We start from the raw sequence: 21,222 nt of genomic DNA, 5'->3' as shown, positions 1-21,222 counted from the left end.
TTTAAACATTTTTGAAACTGTACGCTATTAAAAAGGCAAATGTGAAACTACTGGTGAATAAACTGCTCAAAGATTCCTTTGTTACTGGAGATGTACCAAAAGTCATATTATCGGACAATAATCCACAATTTATATCAAAAAGGTTTAAAGAATGTTTAGGAAGCAGAAATATTGAAGATATTGAAGTTTCAGCATATTTTTCCCAAGGTAATATGTTTGAATGAATTATGAAAGAACTTAACACATTGTGTTCAACATATTGTGATAGAAACCATACTGCATGGGCTCAATATTTAGAATATTTTGAGGAATTAATTAACCACCTGAAGGATGAAGCAACAGGTTTTGATCCATATGAGTTAATGTATTGTATCTGGCCCAGTAATTAGTCGTTTGGACTTATGGAATGTCCAGCTTGTGTTGATGTGTCTCAGACACAGAAAGAGTAAATATCACATGAAAATGTAAAGAAAAATGCATTAGAAAGAGGCAACATGATGTTAAGGTGTCTCAGACAAGTATCAGATCAGTGAGATAAGCTTAGTAAAAACAGGAGAAAAATCTAAAATGAAAACATCAAAAATTAAAACGTTTGAGTATATGGCTCCATTTAGGGTGACAGAGAAACCATATCCTAATGCCTGTAGATAGGGATATTGGAAATCAGGGAAGCCATGAGGATTGAGAAATGTTATTGATTTAAAGAGGTAGTACTCTAAGAATAAGACCTGGAGAGAAAGACCCCAGAAGCCACTGAACTTTTTGCAATGCTAGGTGACTGACAATCATCAGGCTCTCAAGTTATTGACAGTATTATTTAATTTTACTTTCACATCATCAGGCTTCATCTTCTGCCATTCTGAATTATATCTACCATTTTCAACATTCTCTGCTCTCTAGAGAAAAGTATAGGGATTAGGGACTGTTGTCAAGTTAGTTGTGAGAGAGTATAATGAAACTGAGAGAGAAAATGGTCAATAGGTTTACTAGATTACTAATGTAGTAAATGAAGAAAGTACTTAATGAGGAAAGATATACAGTAATACAGGGCGTATTACTGTGTTGGAAAGTAGACAGAAAGATGTGGACCAGTGAAGTAAAGACACCCTGATGTGGTTAATCAGTGAATTAACTAGTATGTGGGGAATAGTAAGGGAATAAGGTAACTTGTTCTAGAAAGGTGTTGTTCTGATGAAAAATAGGTAATGGATTTTGAAGTAATAAAGATTACTGTATGTGACTAATAAAAGACACTAATTAGAATATCAAAACTAATGAGGGAAAAAGATAACTGCAAAGATATGCATTGTAGTGACAATAAATAGATAATGGATTTTGCAGTAATAATGTGGAAAAGTGCTTTTATTTATTTATTTAGTGCCTGTATTATCATATTCATGATATTGGACTTATCAAAGTACAGAACAGTATAAAATATTACATACTTACATCATGTACAAAATCTTATCATTGGTATCAACACATCTTTATAACAAAAATATTATTCTGCTTACGTACATACAGATAGAATAAAAGCTTGCAAAACACCTTGGTAGATTTTACTAAAACTATTAAATACCAGTACTTTAGTTAACTAGGCATAGTAACATACAGCTCAAAAGCTAGGTGCATAATTACATACATACGTGGATGAAAGAAGTTTGGTTTTATCTAGGAATGGTTGATAATTATGAATTTTTGTTTAGAGAATTATGAAGTAGACCTACAGATTTGAGCAAAATTCTAGGTATTCATTAATGCTGTAGAAGCTGTTGTTTATTAGTAGATTTTTTAGTTCTTTTTTGAATATTTGGTATTTTGTTATGCTATCAGGCAGTGCACTGTACAGAATTGTTGGTTTGTAAACAGCACTTTCCTGATATGTTGATTTTCAGTGCACATCTCTATGATAGTCATTCCTGTTCCTTGTTTGATAATGGTGGATCTCACTATTCAAAGCTGAAACTTGATTGTTTTTAATGAAGGATATGCTTTCAAATATAAATATAGGTTGTAAAATCATGATTTTTAATTCCTTAAAGAATCCTTTACAAGGTGCTCTGTAAACAACACCAATTACTAATCTTACAGCTTTCTTTTGGAGCTTAAAAGCCTGCTTTGCAAAAGAGGTATTTCCCCAGAACACTGTTCCATACTTCAGTAGACTAAGCATGTATGCGTAATAAGCACTTAACACTGTTTTGGTATTGCAGCAATCTTTAAGGACTCTTAATATGAAACAGTACTTGCTTAATTTTTTGCTAAGCATTTCTACATATTTTTCCCATCTTAGATGCTCATCCAGCCATAATCCTAAAAATTTTATGTGATTCTTTTGCTGAATTTGGCTATTCGATAATGTGAATTATACATTGGTTCTATTTTTGTTTGTTATATGGTTGAAGTTCATCCATACAGTTTTCTTGTCATTGACAACAAGACAGTTATCTTTAACATTGGATATGACTTTTGACATAAACTGAGTAGTATGGGGACTTAAAATTTCATGATTTTGATGTAACCTCTTTCTGTATTGGATGAAAGTTTTATGGAGAATTTAGAGGTAATGTGCCCCATCTACTATACAGGTGATGATATGTAAACATTGAAGAAGAATCTTATAAAAAAACAATGGTTACTAGATCGTGTTGTAAACTTTGTAAAAAAAGTGATTCATACCAGATTTAAGTTTTTTGAAAATCATGAGATATCAGCATAAAGTAAATATTCTGAATTACTTAAGCAAATTTAGATGATGCTTTCACTAGCAATCTATTTTGCGAAAGTCTTTGATTCATTCTCACTTTTAGAAGCAGTAATTTTTCAAATAATTTCAATTTTGAGAGCACCAGTTACAGAAAAATCTTGGTTAATTTACTTTCATTGGGGAGAACCACTAAAATGATTAAAATATGAAAAGTTGTATTTCATTATTGAAATAAAAGGAACATAAAGAAAGCGTATATACTAATGTTTATCTTTAAGGTAGATCTTGTGTAAAATAGTACTTTTGGATAGAACTATGTGTGCAGGATGCAACTGCAGCATGGACTGTATTTTAATTGAAAGTGGAGCGCTATGGATGCCACAAAAATTAGGTGCCATAACTAAAGAAATGATTCAAAATGTAAAAAGAGATCAATACAGTATTGACTATAAGGTAGGATGGATCTACAAATATATATATACACACGTACTGTCAAGTGAAAAGTGTGGAAAATAAAGTAATTAAAATTTAATTAAAACTGATGCCCAGTGATTAACTAAAATGCAGTAAATAGCTTGAACTGTTCTGAAACAAGTAAATTTGCTGATTTGAAGAAAAAAATGGAAGAAAACATACTAGGTTAATTCTAGAACTGCCATGACTGAAGTAAGAATTACATAATTTAGTTAATTAAATTCGCTTCTGGAAAACTATTAGAATCTGGAAAATAGGCAAGATGTATTATAATTACAAGGTGTATCCATAAAATAAGGTCCCCAAGGCACCAGAGCCACGAAGAACACTTTTATGCAAGATCTGGCAACACTGGCACTTAGCTTGGCTCCTTCCCTTCAAATACCCACCAACACAAGCCTGGTGCAATGCTCAGTCTTGACTAGGCTGCCTTTCTTGACGGAGCTCCCCCTCACTTCTCCTGCCAGGTCTGAGTTGCAGGAAGTGATCCATTCTTTGAGTGCCTAGGGCATTACCCCCTATGACATTCATCCTCAGTTATGCAAAGTCTATGGGCCCTTGAATTGACATAAAAAAATGTATGAAAGTGGGTTGACTTTTTTCAGGTTCATAAACATTTTATTTTTATCTTTTATTACTTGTATGTTGTAATTTCATGTACTGACATGTTCCATGATCTTGGAGATTTGCTCCTCAATTTGGTCCTACAGAACTTGGTGTGTAAACAAATAAAAACAAAAAGAGTTCAAGGATGGTTGTACAGACATCCATGGTGAACACAGCATTCTGGTCAGTCTTCAGTTTTGGCTGAAACTATAGCAAAAATGGAGAAAGAAGTGCTTGAAGATTGGTGTGTGACAGTTTGTGAACTGTGCAGATGGATCCCTGAAGTCAAACAGAATACAACTGACAAGATTCCAACCAAAAATTTGCATTATCACAAAGTGTGTGCAAAGTAGCTTTCCAAAACGCTCACCAATGACCATCAATGACAATGTGTTAGAGTGGAGTACTATGTAGAAGAGGACCAAGGATTTTTGGATTCAGTTGTCACACTGGCGATGAAACCTGGGTACACTACATGATACGTGAAATGAAAGAAAAGTCTTGGCAGAGGCAACATTTGAATTTGCCGAAGCCTCAGAAGTTCAAATAAACATTTTCTGCTTGCAAAGTGATGGTCTGTGTGTGTTCTAGGACAGAAAAAGTGTATTACTGAGACAGTTTATGTCTACCAACACAACAATAAATAAAGCTTGCTACTGTGAGACTTTGCAACTGTTTTGTGCTATTCAAAATCAGTGGAGGGGAAGGCTGGTGAAGAGAGTGTGTGTTTCATTATGAAAATACTCATTCAACAGCTCAACTCCTGGCCTAATTTGGATGGGGCATCCTTACCCAGCCCCCCTACAGCCCACCTCAGCATCTAATGATTTTCATCTGTTTTGTGTGCTGATGTCACACCTGGGTAGAACACATTTCCAGACTGTGACGAGTTCAAAAACAAGATCAGGCACTACCTTCACAATGTGGTTGGAGAGTTTTATGACAAGGGTATACAAAAAATGCCACAGCATATGCAAATGTGCAGAGATCACAATGGTGATTATGTTGAAAAATAGCTTTCCATCAATGCAACACTGATTACTCTCCATGCTACTCTATCCTGTGCAAGTTTCTTCATCTCCCAGTACTTACTGCAACCTACGTCCTTCTGAATCTGCTTAGTGTATTCATCTCTTGGTCTCCCTCTATGATTTTTACCCTCCACACTGCTGTCCAATGCTAAATTTGTGATCCCTTGATGCCTCAGAACATGTCCTGCCAACCGGTCCTTGTCAAGTTGTACCACAAACTTCTCTTCTCCCCAATTCTGTTCAATACCTCCTCATTAGTTATGTGATCTACCCATCTAAACTTCAGCATTCTTCTGTAGCACCACATTTCGAAAGCTTCTATTCTCTTCTTGTCCAAACTATTTATCGTCCATGTTTCGCTTCCATACATGGCTACACTCCATACAAATACTTTCAAAAATGACTTCCTGACACTTAAATCTATACTCGATGTTAACAAATTTCTGTTCTTCAGAAACGCTTTTCTAGCCATTGCCAGTCTACATTTCATATCCTCTCTACTTCGACCATCATCAGTTATTTTGCTCCCCAAATAGCAAAACTCCTTTACTACTTTAAGTGTCTCATTTCCTAATCTAATTTCCTCAGCATCACCTGACTTAATTCGACTACATTCCATTATCCTTGTTTTGCTTTTGTTGATGTTCATCTTATATCCTCCTTTCAAGACACTGTCCATTCCATTCAACTGCTTTTCCAAGTCCTTTGCTGTCTCTGACAGAATTACAATGTCATCGGTGAACCTCAAAGTTTTTATTTCTTCTCCATGGATTTTAATACTGACTCCGAATTTTTCTTTTGTTTCCTTCACTGCTTGCTCAATATACAGATTGAATATCATCAGGGAGAGGCTGTCTCACTCACTTCCCAACCGCTGCTTCCCTTTCATGTCTCTCGGCTCATGTAACTGTCATCTGGTTTCTGTACAAATTGTAAATAGCCTTTCGCTCCCTGTATTTTATCCCTGCCACCTTTAGAATTTGAAAGAGAGTATTCCAGTCAACATTGCCAAAAGCTTTCTCTAAGTCTACAAATGCTAGAAATGTAGATTTGCCTTTCCTTAATCTTTCTTCTAAGATAAGTTGTAAGGTCAGTATTGCCTCACGTGTTCCAATATTTATACGGAATCCAAACTGATCTTCCCCAAGGTTGGCTTCTACTAGTTTTTCCATTCGTCTGTAAAGAATTCGCATTAGTAGTTTGCAGCTGTGGCTTATTAAACTGATTGTTCGGTAATTTTCATATCTGTCAACACCTGCTTTCTTTGGGATTGGAATTATTATATTCTTCTTGAAGTCTGATGATATTTCGCCTGTCTCATACATCTTGGTCACCAGATGGTAGAATTTTGTCAGGACTGGCTCTCCCAAGGCCGTCAGTAGTTCTAATGGAATGTTGTCTACTCCCGGGGCCTTGTTTCAACTCAGGTCTTTCAGTGCTCTGTCAAACTCTTCACGCAGTATTGTATCTCCCATTTTGTCTTCATCTACATTCTCTTCCATTTCCATAATATTGTCCTCAAGTACATCGCCCTTGTATACACCCTCTATATACTCCTTCCATCTTTCTGCTTTCCCTTCTTTGCTTAGAACTGGGTTTCCATCTGAGCTCTTGATATTCATACAAGTGGTTCTCTTTTCTCCAAAGGTCTCTTTAATTTTCCTGTAGGCAGTATCTATCTTACCCCTAGTGAGATAAGCCTCTACATCCTTACATTTGTCCTCTAGCCATCCCTGCTTAGCCATTTTGCACTTCCTGTCGATCTCATTTTTGAGACGTTTGTATTCCTTTTTGCTTAGTTCATTTACTGCATTTTTATATTTTCTCCTTTCATCAATTAAATTCAATATTTCTTCTGCTACCCAAGGATTTCTACTAGCCCTCGTCTTTTTACCTACTTGATCCTCTGCTGCCTTCACTACTTCATCCCTCAGAGCTACCCATTCTTCTTCTACTGTATTTCTTTCCCCCATTCCTATCAATTGTTCCCTTATGCTCTCCCTGAAACTCTGTACAACCTCTGGTTTTATCAGTTTGTCCAGATCTCATCTCTTTAAATTCCCACCTTTTTGCAGTTTCTTCAGTTTTAATCTACAGTTCATAACCAATAGATTGTGGTCAGAGTCCACATCTGCCCCTGGAAATGTCTTACAATTTAATACCTGGTTCCTAAATCTCTGTCTTACCATTATATAATCTATCTGATACCTTCTAGTATTTCCAGGATTCTTCCATGTGTACAACCTTCTTTCATGATTCTTGAACCATGTGTTAGCTATGATTAAGTTATGCTCTGTGCAAAATTCTACCAGACGGCTTCCTCTTTCATTTCTTTCCCCCAATCCATATTCATCTACTATGTTTCCTTCTCTCCCTTTTCCTACTCTCGAATTCCAGTAACCTATGACTATTAAATTTTCATCTCCCTTCACTACCTGAATAATTTCTTTCATCCCATCATACATTTCACCAATTTCTTCATCATCTGCAGAGCTAATTGGCATATAAACTTGTTCTATTGTAGTAGGTGTGGGCTTCGTGTCTATCTTGGCCACAATAATGCATTCACTATGCTGTTTGTAGTAGCTTACCTGGACTCCTATTTTTTATTCATTATTAAACCTACTCCTGCATTACCCCTATTTGATTTTGTATTTATAACCCTGTATTCACCTGACCAAAAGTCTTGTTCCTCCTGCCACCGAACTTCACTAATTCCCACTATATCTAACTTTAACCTATCCATTTCCCTTTTTAAATTTTCTAACCTACCTGCCCGATTAAGGGATCTGACATTCTACGCTCAGATCCGCAGAACGCCAGTTTTCTTTCTCCTGATAATGACGTCCTCTTGAGTAGTCCCCACCTGGAGATCCGAATGGGGGACTATTTTACCTCCAGAATATTTTACCCAAGAGGACGCCATCATCATTTAACCATACAGTAAAGCTGCATGCCCTCGGGAAAAATTACGGCTGTAGTTTCCCCTTGCTTTCAGCTGTTTGCAGTACCAGCACAGCAAGGCCGTTTTGGTTAGGGTTACAAGGCCAGATCAGTCAATCACCCAGACTGTTGCCCCTGCAACTACTGAAAAGGCTGCTGCCCCTCTTCAGGAACCACACGTTTGTCTGGCCTCTCAACAGATACCCCTCCGTTGTGGTTGCACCTATGGTACGGCCATCTATATTGCTGAGGCACGCAAGCCTCCCCACCAACGGCATGGTCCATGGTTCATGGGGGGGGGGGGGGGGATTGTTTACCAGTAAAAGTATTGATTACCAGTAAAAGCATTTTCTATGTAAAAAAATTGGGGACCTAATTTTATGGACATGCCTTATATTGAAAATTTTGCTAGCAAAAATTTTTTATAATCATAGGGGCTGGTAGGCATAGTGCCTTATATCACCTATGTGTAAGTTGAATGGTAATGAGCAGATAGCTTCAAACATGAGTCATGGTTTGAGCTCAACAGATGTGCTTTTATGATGTAGCAGTTCCTAATAGCTAAAAGTGTGCCCAAAAGATGTCAGTATCTTCCAGCCTTAAATCAAATGTAGTCAAAACAGTATATTTCAGAAATAAACTTGTATCTTCTATGAATATTAGAGTCAGTTCTATGAGAAAGTGTATGCCAATATCTGTATGAAATAAAAGACATTATTGTAAATAATAAACAGCCTATGATTCCCTCTTTCCTCTCCCAAGCCTGTCCTCACCAAATCCTTTTCTTGTCATTTCCTGTTATGTGTATATGACCTCAATGACAATGACAGTGGAGACAGAGTCTTTTGGAATGGTGAAGCTGGTGGAAGAGGCACCTTTTGTCTTTGGGTACAAAAAGAGTACAAGTAGTGCAAGTACTGACTGTACACCAGAGGGGCAGCTACAGACAACATATGATTCATAGTGAGTGGCTGATTTTAGCCTGGGCAACCTACTGCCTATGGGGAAAGTAACGGGAAACTACCACATTACATTCCCAAGCAGTACCTGATATGTCTCTCCACGTGAAAGATTCCAGAGTTAAAACTTTCCCTCATTCGGATCTCCTGGAGGGGAACACATTGAGAGTATGCATATTTGAGAGGAAGAAAGTGACAGTGAAGGAAGGAAAGATAAGGATTGGAACATGGAATGTGAGGACACTACTGCAAGCAGGAAAGCTAGAGAATGCAAAGCAGGAGATAAGAAGGAACAGATTAGACGCCCTCGATTTGTGTGAAATGAGATGGGGAGAGAATGGGGAGATATAAAGTGGAGATTAAAAGCTCTTTTACTCAGGGGAAATCAGGAATGGTGAAAATGGAGTGTGAATATTGATAGGGCAAAAGCTGAAAAATAAGGTAATGAAGGTACGATATATTGATGGAAGACTGATGATGATACAACTGAAGGGTAGTTCAAAAGATTTGGTGTTAATGAAGGTAAATATGCCAACCAGCCAGCATAGAGATGAGGAAGTGGAAGGATATTATGAGAAAATACAAGAACTCATCGAGAAAGAAAATAGAAATGTCTGCGTTATCATCATGTGGTACTGGAATGCAGTGGTGGATGAAGGAGTAGATGAACATGCAGTAGGAAAGTTTGGATTAGGAATAAGAAATGAGAGAGGTGAACTACTAATTAGTTTCTGTAAAGAAAATTCATTAGCAGTGGGTAACATTATTCAAACACCACAAAAGGAGACGTTACACATGGATATCAAATTTGAATAGGGAAAGATATCACTTGGACTGCATCCTGATACAAAAAAGGTTTAGGAACTGTATGAAGAATGCCAAAGCTTATCCAGGAGCAAATATAAATTCAGTCCACAACATAGTAGTGAGAGAAATATAAGTGAAGTTGAAAAAATCTGGAGGGGTAAAGCGAAAGAATGACTAAACATAGAAAGACTCAAAGAGGTAGGTAAGGCATCAGATTTGGAAAAGCGATTTATGGAAAAATGGGAAAGTGGTAGTGTTGATGAAAGTGTTAATGACAAATGGATAAAAGTGAGGGAAGGACTCATGGACTCTGCCAAAGAAGTACTAGGAATTAGAGTATCCCAAAGCACCAGGACAGAATGGATAACAGAAAACATGTTGAAGAAGATGGGAGAGTGGAGAAAGTGGAAAAATGTAGAAACTGAAGACGGCAAAAAGAGGTACAGGAAACTAAATAATGAATTAAGAGGAGAAACTGAAGAAGCAAGGGGAAAAATGGATGAAACAGAAATGCAACAAAATAGAGAAAATGGACAAAGAGGGAAAGTACGAAATGCTGTATAGACTGGCTAGTGAGATAGTTTTTCAATGTAAAAGAAAGAGTGGACAGTACTCTAGCAGAAGTGCAGATGGCAATAATATACTGAATGTCTGTATAAGGGGGATGAAATACAAAGTGAAATTAGGTTGAAGAGGAGCAATATGTGCCGGAAGATGGAAAGGTATTCATTATCTTGGAAGCTGAGGTAGAAAAGGTGCTGAAGGAGACAAAGAATAGGAAGGCATGTCGAGATTGCCAGCAGAACTGTTGAAGAGTCTGAGAAAGAAGGCAGGATAAGAAATAGTCTATATCTGTAATGAGATATATGACAAAGGGGAATGATCTTATGACCTCCTTGCAACAGTTATGATAACAATAGAGAAAAAGAGAAACACAAAAAATGTGAAGAGCATAGGACCATCAGTTTAATTTCTCATGCAGCGAAAGTGTTGGTGAGAGTGTTGAATAGAAGGCTATATGGCAAGCTAGATAGCAGAAGAGCAGTTTAGATTTAGAAAAGGAAAAGGAACAAGAGATGCTCTTGACCTGTTAAGGACTATAGGGGAAAGATATATGAAAAAAGATAGAGAAATCTTTGCTGTTTTTATAGATTTAGAAAAGGCTTTTGATAGAGTTCAGTGGAACAAGCTGATGGATGTTTTGAAGAGGTAAGGAGTAGATTGGAAAAGAGATGACTGATACCGAATCTATATTTACACCAGAAAGTAAGGATAAGGATTGGAAATGAAATGTCAGAAGGAAGCAGCATTGGAAAAGGTGTTAGACAAGGTTGTTGCATTTCCCCACTGTTGTTTAACACGTACCCTGAAGAGATTATTGCAAAAGCCTTAGATGGAAAAAGAGGAATATGTATTGGTGGAAGGAGTATAGAATGTATCAGATTTGCTGATGACGTGGTATTAGTGGCAGAAAGTGAATGTACAGTGAATAACATGCTGAAAGATCTGAATGAAGCTTGTGTGAAATATAGGATGCAAATAAACACACCAAAAACCAAGAGTATGGTCATCAGTACAAGATGTAACTGAAGACTTGAGAGATGTCACCAGGAAGTAAAAACTCAAATTGCCATAGCGAAGAAGGCATTCAACAGAAAGTGGAGACTATTATGTGGAAAATTAGATAAAGGTCTAAGGAAAAGGCTTGGCAAAAGTTTTGTCTGGAGTACAGCCTTATATGGGTAGAATTATGGACGTTGAGATGAGAGGATGAGAAAAGGTTAGAAGCATTTGAGATATGGAGGAAAGTGGAGAGGGTAAGCTGGATGGAAAGAGTGAGTAATGAAAGAGTATTAGCAAGGGTTGGTGAGGGAAGATGTCTGCTGAAGGGTATAAGAGAAAGGAAAAAGAGCTGTTTGGGACATTCATTGGGAAGGGAGTGCTTGCTAGCAGATGCTTTGGAAGGACTGGTTTGTGGGAGGGGACTGACATAAAGGGAAGAGGAAATTATGCGGACCTGAAGATGATGGCAGAAGACCAGACAGCCTGGAGAACTACAATGTGAAAACTTGCCTTTTGACAGAACATTAATGATGATGATTATAAAGAAATGTTTACATAAAAATATGTGTTATTACTAATTGCACAATTACCTAATAGTTAATCGAATCACTGCTGTTATCAATTATATCTTGGCACCTTTTTGGCATGCGTTTCACAAGATTTTCTGCATATTCTCTTGGTAACAATCCTCCTTCAAGCCAGACGAGTTTCGTTCTTTGTAGTTTTTTCGTTTTATGCTTATTTCATGAGATATTTGGCCCGGTCACTATCATTGGACTACCCTGTATTGGCTTTCTTTTAAGCTTCATCTTAATATATAACCAAACATTTTTGATAGAATTTGCATCCAGAGATATTGCAGGCCAATCCATTGTGGACAGCCCATTGTCTTGACCCACTTCGCAACTAATGTCTTTGACTTTCTAAGAATTTTACTAGCAGCTCAATATGAAAGCTTTATTCCCTTTTGATGATTTGCAAGGAACACTGCCTCATGACACTTCAGATATTTTGCACTCATTTTACACTGCAACCAATGAAACAAAACATTCAACTCTCACACTGTTTATCTATACACTGTGCAAAAATGTGTTGAGTGCAGACTCGAAACCATTACCAGAAATGTTGCTGCAGAGGTTACATTTAAAATTATGGCATAAACTTTCTTGTGGAACTGACTGTATATCTTCCACTAATATTTGTTGATTTGATATGTTTAATTGTTAGTGTGAATGATGGTGTGAGTGCAGAGTAATATAATGAATGATCTATGAAATGAGTAAATGATAGCATGGGAACTGTATCAGTACAAAAGTGAGTGATTCATATTCTCAGGAGAAATTTGTGAAGTGTAACTGGCCAGTTTATGATACTGGGAAACAAGTAATATATTAAGATATTTTCATTGTTTAAAGAGGGAGTTATTTTGGTATTCGTAATTTTTCTAAATCTGTCCTTTTAATAAACTGCTCATAAAAGTCATTAATTTGTGATTGGTCAAATGTAAAAGATGTTGGATTATGTGGTTTAATACTGATATCAGACTGGCTATGACCTATGTAAGTATTTTGTGGAATACAGAACTGCTTTGTGAAGTCTAAAGGCAGTTCGAAGCTCTGTCTTTATAATGCTCAGGCATGTGTAATAGGAGCTCTGCATAGATGTGATAATTTGGTGGAACATTGAGTCAAACTTGACTTTGGATTGCTGTAAAGTGAATGTGAGTGAGTGAGAAAGACAAATGCATAAAAGCCCTATTTTTATGTGTGAACAGAATTAACTAAAATCCACATGGCATATATGCGAGTTGGGACCGAGAACTGAGTGTTCAGAGGGATTGTGTTTTGGAATATTTGAGCAAGCATTCTGTTATAGACAATCTGTTTTGTAATGTTTTTGGTAACTCATTTGGTTGGATACCACAAGGTGGCTGTTATGGGTGACTCTGTGTGTGTGTGTGTGTGTGTGTGTGTGTGTGTGTGTGTGTGTGTGTGTGTGTGTGTGTTTTGATGAAACTGTAACTTAAGGTTACCATGGACTTGCAAACAAGTAACAATATACTGAAGTTTTCACTCACAAGTGATTTTTCCTTTAATGGCTCAGTTAACCTGCTACTAGAAAAACTTATAGTTACTGTTGGTGCAACTGATTCTACTACAACAATAGGGCAGGCATGGGGCCTGGACTGCAGAACAAGATATCACCAAATGGTGAGTGCAGATTTCTGTAGGTGAAACATTTTAATTGCAGAGTTGCAAGAGGAAGGAAGTAAAAGGGCTCAACATTTGAGAAACTATGCATATGTTTGTTGCCGCCTGGAATTCTGCAACACAAGAGCCTGTGTTAAATCGTTTTGCAATGGCTGGTTGCAGTACATAATTTGTTGCTGCTGATGGTGACATTGACTCAGAAGAAGGATGGGATGTTTAATTAAACAAGCCCTTAGAACACCTTCTTTTACCATTAACGAAGATATTTATGCCATACCATTTTCTTCAGATTACGACTACATTTCCAAATTTAGACCAAATCAGGTATACAAGCAAACACTAACAACTTTGTCAGTGGAAGGAGATATAATCCAAACTGTAATTAAATCAATTTTATCACATAATAGAAAGTGCCATATCTCTGTAAAATAATTCCTCTACAATTTTCATATTTATGTTATGAGGAAAAGTAGAATGGGTTATAACTTTATTTGAATGTTTATTCGTGCACAAAAACTAAAGGAATTTTTGCACAACTGCATTTATATTTCTAAATCACATCTATTACATGTCAATTCAAAGATTGATTAATGTCCAAATTTTACTAACTTAATTAAATGTATAAAAATGTCAATTATTATTATGTTTTCAGTTAGCTTCTTTATTATAGAAACTAAATGCAACTAACCAAACAATCAGATAATTCCAAGAATAAAACTGATTGAAACAAAATTGTTGAACTGACTAGGAAATGTTGCATTCTCTGCATATCGGAAAGTGTCTGTTTTTGTGTACAAAGAAAGGGAAAGTGCTGTGTCAGTCAGTCAGAGAACAGAGAAAGACATCAGTGGGGGAAGCTAGATGGTTGTTATGCTTTGATGCTTGGCAGTGTTGCACAACAAACTGATTTTATAAATTGTGACTGATATAGAACAATACAGAGGAGATGACATGGCTTTTGTAAATAAACAAATGGAAATCATCGTGTGGGTAGTATGATAATTAAGCAACCCACCACCCAACTTTTGCAAACAGCTGGAAAAAGCAGAAGCAGTTTGGCACACCAAGCAGGTAAGTGCGCGAGTTCAGATTCTTAAATTGAATGTATTCCTCTTGTCATATAACTACAAGCAGTGACATGTAGACAGATGTACTGTCATCATTGTCAAAAGTGCTACCCAGTAATCTAATACTTTTTATAGATGAGACGGGATTACAAGTAGGATCACTGATATTTCTGAAAATGCAACACTCCTGCAATTCATTGTGATGATGACGTCCTGGCTTCCACACCCAAGGTTTCTGCAAGTGAAATGTTCAAAATGCTTGTGAAGGAACACTGAGGTAGGAGCTGGTGGTGAAATGATGATGATAAAGAAAAGCAGGCTATTACACAAAGTTTCACTGTTGAAGTCCAAGGAATTGATACCATCAGGAATATCTTTCCCTCTTTTGATGTAGATGAATCACTAACTTATACCAACCAACTGGAGTGACAAATTTTTCACTACAATATAATGAGTGGAAAAAAGAAAGATGAGTTCTTTATTTAAAAAAAATAGTGTGCTGCAAAAGTGAAATAACTATACATTTACTGCCTTCAAATTTGTACCACAGGATATAGGTAATTTTCTAATTAATAGCACTTATATCAGCTGAACACATTTGAAGTATGCTTCTGGGTCACTCCTTCCATGTATTGTGGCAATAGCATGTAGTAAAACAAGTTGTTCACCCAGAAAAATATGTTCCACCTCTTCCTCACAACCAGATGAAAGATGTTCATCTGAAAACATTGTTCAGGTAGTTAGCATGTAGAGAATTTTCCGCTGTGAATGTACTGGTAGGACATACACAATCAGAGTGAGACATGCGAGCACAGAATGTCATCAAGACATGACAGTGACTTTCAAAAGCATTTGACACCATTGACCATGAAATGCTGATACAAAAATTAGGCAACTATGGCATTCGAGGGCAACCAGGTGAATGGATAAAATGATACTTGTGCAACCACAAGCAGTATATATCATTAGGAAACTCACACCAACCAGAAACCAAACCCATCAAATATGGAGTGCCGCAGGGTTCGGTAATGGGGCCATTGTTATTTAATGTGTGTGTTAATGATATAGGTGTTGAGGAGGAAGAAAAGAAAATATGGTGTGCTGATGACATGACAATACTAAATAGTGACCAAAATATGGAACAGCTTGAGAGAAGAGCATACATATCTGCAAATGTCACAGCTCAATGGCTGTTGGAAAATGAACTGGTTATAAATCTAAAAAAGACTATGTATGAAGTGTTTAAAAACAAGGAGAAGGCTGTAAACATGGTTTTAGAGGTTGATGGAACAAGGCTGGAAGAAGTATAATCTGCTACATTCTTAGGTATTCTTGTGGACAATGAATTGAAATGGAAAAAACATAGTAATAATGTCTGACAAGAACCTTTTGTGTACCATGTATCATGGACTTTTCGAACCATACTTACAGTATGGAGTGACTGTGTGGGGAAACTCAAACAAGAGACAAAACAAGTGTTCACATTACAAAAAAAAGCAATTAGGACCATTTTAAGAAGAAAGACCTCTGAAACATGCAGAAACTGTTTCAAGAAGTTAGGTAGCTTAACTTTTTCATCATTGTATATATACAAAACAATAATGTACATCACAAAATGTAGTGAGGACTAGATTACAAATGCTAGTGTACACACCCACAGTACAAGTAGGAAGAATGAAGTACGGAGTATACCCCACTGACTGGCAATGCTAGAAAAAGGACCCCAGTACTCTGTATCAGACTACTAAGAAGTCTGCCTAAAAACCTGCAAGATAGTGTACTTGACAATGACTTTCCAAAGGAACTTAAACACTATCTAATTGAAAAAGAGTTTTACAGTGTTGCAGAATACATATGCCATTAAATTTGTATATCTTGTTATTCATTATCAATGATGTAAAAATGTAAGTTAAAGGTGTTGAAAAATAAGTGATAATGAATGTTAATACTTTTGAGATGTCCTATATTACACGTACATTTACTGTACACAATGTACTCTTACAGGATCAAATAAAATTCAGTTCAGTTCGATTCAATTCAATTTAGCATCTCCACCTGCTGTGAAGGGGCCATTTATGCTTTGGTGTCATGGCTTGGTGTTGTTTTGAAGGCAGACAACCAGAGGTGCTGCCACAGTGACAACACCCTGGAAAACAGTTGAAGAAGATTGAGAGAAATATTATATTCAATACTGTTTTGTTCTAAGACTCTGTTCAGAGTGTTGTTCTGGTGTACTGATTGATAAAAGATTTGTTCACACAAAGTTGTAATTGTTATATCACAGCAATGAAATACAGAAGAGTTATTGAAAGATGTTTACTTTTGAAGCTATCTTCCAGCCCTCAGTCCTCCACAGATGGAGAAGAAGTCAAATGGCAAATGTACTGAGATAATTCTACAAAGGTGACCATACAAGAAAATAATTAATGCAAAAATTACCCAGGATAGCTTCACGATTATAGATTGCTTTGAAGGTAACATGTCTTCTGGGCTTAGTCCAGCCACAAAATAGTGAAGATACAGTCCATTTTGGCGATCATGACAGGTCATGAATAAGAGGTGCAAATAGAAGAGAGCTGTTGTATTGCCCAGAGCAACCAAGCTAAGGACATACCTGGTGTGATAAAAAAGTAATGGGAATTTTTCAATTTCACAGGCTTTATACATCCAGTTTTCAATTTTTTTTATTTTGTTGGTACACATGTTCCTGATGTATGTTTGCATTTTCAGCTATTTTGAATATTTAGTTTGTTTCTGACACTCATAAAGGTTATATGTTTTTGAGTGTTCAGTGAATTTTAACATTTGAAAAAGATAAATCAAAGAAATTGCATTAAATTTTGATTGAAAAGTGGAATAAAGTGCAGAATGACATTCTAAATGGTGACTAGGTTAATTGGTGAATCTGCTACAAGTAAGACATGAGTTTAGGAGTGGTATAAATGTTTCAAAGAGAGTCAAGATGATGTTGAAGATGACATCTGCCCATCAATTAGTGACAACAAACTACATCTACATCCTACACTTTGCAAAGCACCATAAAGTGCATGGAAGAGGGTACATTACATTGTACCAGTTATTAGGGTTTCCTCCTGTTCCATTCACATATGGAATGCAGGAAGAATGATTGTTTGAATGCCTCTGTGTGTGCTGTAATTATTCTAATCTTATTCTCACAGTCCCTATGTGAGCGATGCATTGTAGTATATTCCTAGTCATGATTTAAAGCCAGTTCTTGAAACTTTGAAGCAGACTTTCTTTGGATGCCTTACACCAATGTTCAAGAATCTACCAGTTCAGTTTCTTCAGTATCTCTGCGGTATTTTCCACTGACTCAAACAAACCTATGTCCATTTACACTGCCCTTCTCTGTATATGTTCAGTATCCCCTGTTAGTCCTATTTGGTACAGGTCCCACACACTTGAGCAATATTTCAGAGCTGGTTACATGAGGGAGTTGTAAGTGATCTCTTTTGTAGACTGATTGCACTTTCCCAGTATTCCACCAATAAACTGAAATCTACCACCTGCTTCACCTATGACTGATCCTATATGATCATTCCATTTCGTATCACTATGTAGTGTTACACCCAGGTATTTGTGTGGGTAAGCTAATTCCAAATGTGACTCATTAATATTACAATCATAGGATCCTATTCCTCTTTCATTTTGTGAAGTCCACAATATTCATTTTTGAACATTTAAAGCAAGTTGCCAATCTCCACACTACTTTGAAATATTGTTGAGATCCTACTCAGTATTTATGCAGATTCTTTCAGATAGTGCTTCATTATAGGTAACTGGATCATCTGCAAAAAGTCTGATGTTACTGTCAATATTGCCTGCAAGGTCATTAATATACAATGTGAACAGCAAGTGTTCCAACACACTTCCCGGGGCACACCCAAAGTTACTCATACATCTGACAATGACTCGCCAAAAAGGCCTCAATCCAGCCACAGATTTCACTTGGTACCCTATATGATCATACATTTGACAATAATTGTAGGTGTGGTAGTGAGTCAAATGTTTTTTGAAAGCCAAGAAATACTGCATCTATCTGCATGCCTTGATCCAGAGCTTTCAGTATGTCATGTGAGAAAAGTGTGAGTTGAGTTCACATGATCAATGTTTCTAGAATCCATGCTGATCAGCATGGAGGCAGTTACGTGTTCAAGATACCTCATTATGTTTGAACTCAGAATTCGTTCTAAGATTCTACAACAAATTGATGTCTGGGATATTGGATGTTAGTTTTGTGAATAACTTTTACTACCCTTCTTGTAGATGGGTGTGGTATGTGCTTTTTTCCAAGAACTGTGCATGGTATTTTTTGGTCAGGAATCTGTGATAGATTACAGTTAGAAGAGGGGCTAACTCAACACAAGTTCAAAATAGGATCTGATAGGGATTCCATTGGGCCTTGGAGCTTTGTTCAGTTTTAATGATTTAAACTGTTTCTCAACACCACTGATGCTAATAGTTATTTCATCCATCTTTTCATTGGTACAAGGATTAAATTGAGGCAATTCTCCTGGGTTCTGCTTTGTTAAGGCATATTTGAAAAGGGTGTTAAGCATTTCAGTTTTTGCTTCGCTACCCTCAATTTCATTTCCTGTCTCATTCGCTAGGGACTGGGCACTAACTTTGGTGTTACTAACAGCTTTTGCATGTGACCAAACTGTCTTTGGGTTTTGTGAAAGATCATTTGACAATATTCTGCTACAGTAGTCACTGAAGGTTTCATGCATTGCCCTCTTGACAGACAAACGCATTTCATTCAACATCTTCAGCATCTCTCTATCTATAGCCCTAAGCTTGTTTTGCATCTATTATGCAGTAATCTATGTTTCTTTAGAAGTTTCTGGGTTCAAATGGCTCTGAGCACTATGGGACTTAACATCTGAGGTCATCAGTCCCCTAGAACTTAGAACTACTTAAACCTAACTAACCTAAGGACATCACACACATCCATGCCCGAGGCAGGATTCGAACCTGCGACTGTAGCAGTCGCGCGGTTCCGGACTGCAGCGCCTAAACCGCGCGGCCACCGCGGTCGGCAGAAGTTTCTGTACAGTGACTACACACCATGGAGGGTTACTCTCATTATGAACTGTTCTGTCGGATACATCCAGTGCATGATCAATTATTCTTTTAAACTTGAGCTATAGTTCTTCTGCATACTCCTAACCTGTGCTGTAAGTTTCAACTTCCTCATCATTGAGATGATGTTTCTGATATTTTATCTAGGTTACTGAATGTGTATATCCTTCTGGTTGTTTTAGTTGTTCCTTTTACTTTGGTAATCACTGTTGACATAACTGGGTCATGTATTTGTATTTGTATTTCTTTATTGGTTCTGTAAATCGTGTTTAGGTACATATTTTGCACAAATGATGTAGGACAAGTCAGGTTGGTACAGTGTATACATCATACACATTGTTATTTTGAAAGGATAAACAATTAAAAATAATTCAATGCATGTTGAATATTGATGACAAATTTAATATAATAAAATAAAATGATAGACTTATTAAGAATATTTGCAAGTACTCTTTCAGTTTCACTTTAAACTTTTGTAAATTTTGCATCTGTTTCAAATAGGATGGCATGTGATTGTACAGCATTATGCCAGTATGATACACTCCTCCCTTACAAATGTTTGTACTTACTGTATTGACATGTAAGTTATGCTTCTGCCTAGTGTCACGAGGGTGGTAATCACAGTTATATTTGAAGATATTTCCATCTTTTAAAATACTTCCTTTTGTGAAATTTAATATTTCATACACATATAAGCAAGAAAGAGGCAGTATACTGAGATTTTTAAATATTGGTCTACAGGAGTCTCTGTACTTATTTTATTATTCTGACAATCTTTTTATGTAGCCTAAATGTTTTCTTTGTACCTACGGAGTTCCCCCAAAAGATAATGCCGTACATCAGCAGTGACTGAATACTGCCATGGTACATTGCGATCACAGATGCACGGCTTGTATTTTGTGCGAGGATTCTTACTGCATACGTAAGTGTGTTTAGCTTTTTATTTACATGGTTAAGATGTGTCTCACATTTTAGGTTTTGCTGAATATGTATACCTGTAGCTGTTTTTTGTAGGCTTTCCTCATCACATGATTTGATTAGGATATTTGTGTCATCTGCAAAAAGTACTGTTATCCCTTTAATTATTTGTTCTGACAAATTATTAACATAAAGAATGAAAAGAATTGGCCTTAGGACTGACCCTTGAGGAACTCCATATGTAATGTTTTGTGCATTACTGTAAAAATTACAAATTTTTTGTGTTTTTATGTCTTTGTCTTTTATTTGAGTGATCTGTTGACGGTCATGAAGGTAGGAATGTATACACTTGTTTGGCAGGCATCGTATTCCATAATTACCTAGCTTCTGCAACAGAGTATTATGATCAATTACATCAAAGGCTTTACTAAGGTCAAGAAATATGCTAGACACATGTTGCTTATTATCTACTGCAGTTAGAATTTCATTTAAGAAGGTATAAATAGCTGACTGTGTTGATCTGCCAGTTCTGAATCTGTGTTGCGCATCACTTATTATGTGTGTGTTGTTTTTTCTTTTTTCTTTTTTTTTTTTTTTTTTAAAGCAAGGCTGTCAGCCTTCTAAGAAATAGTTTTTCAAGGATTTTACCGAAGCCTGACAATACTGATACAGGTCTATAGTTTGCAGCTTCAAGTTTGTCCCCTTTCTTGTACAGTGGTGTCACTTTTGCCATTTTCAGATTTTTCGGGAATATACCACTCATGAATGATGAATTGAAAATATCCGTTAATGGTTCTACGATAGATGTTACACTTGCTTTGATGATAATATCTG

This window comes from Schistocerca cancellata, chromosome 3 (genome assembly GCF_023864275.1).
Source record: "Schistocerca cancellata isolate TAMUIC-IGC-003103 chromosome 3, iqSchCanc2.1, whole genome shotgun sequence".
In the NCBI taxonomy this organism is placed as follows: Eukaryota; Metazoa; Arthropoda; class Insecta; order Orthoptera; family Acrididae; genus Schistocerca; species Schistocerca cancellata.
This window is presented reverse-complemented; position numbering follows the sequence as displayed.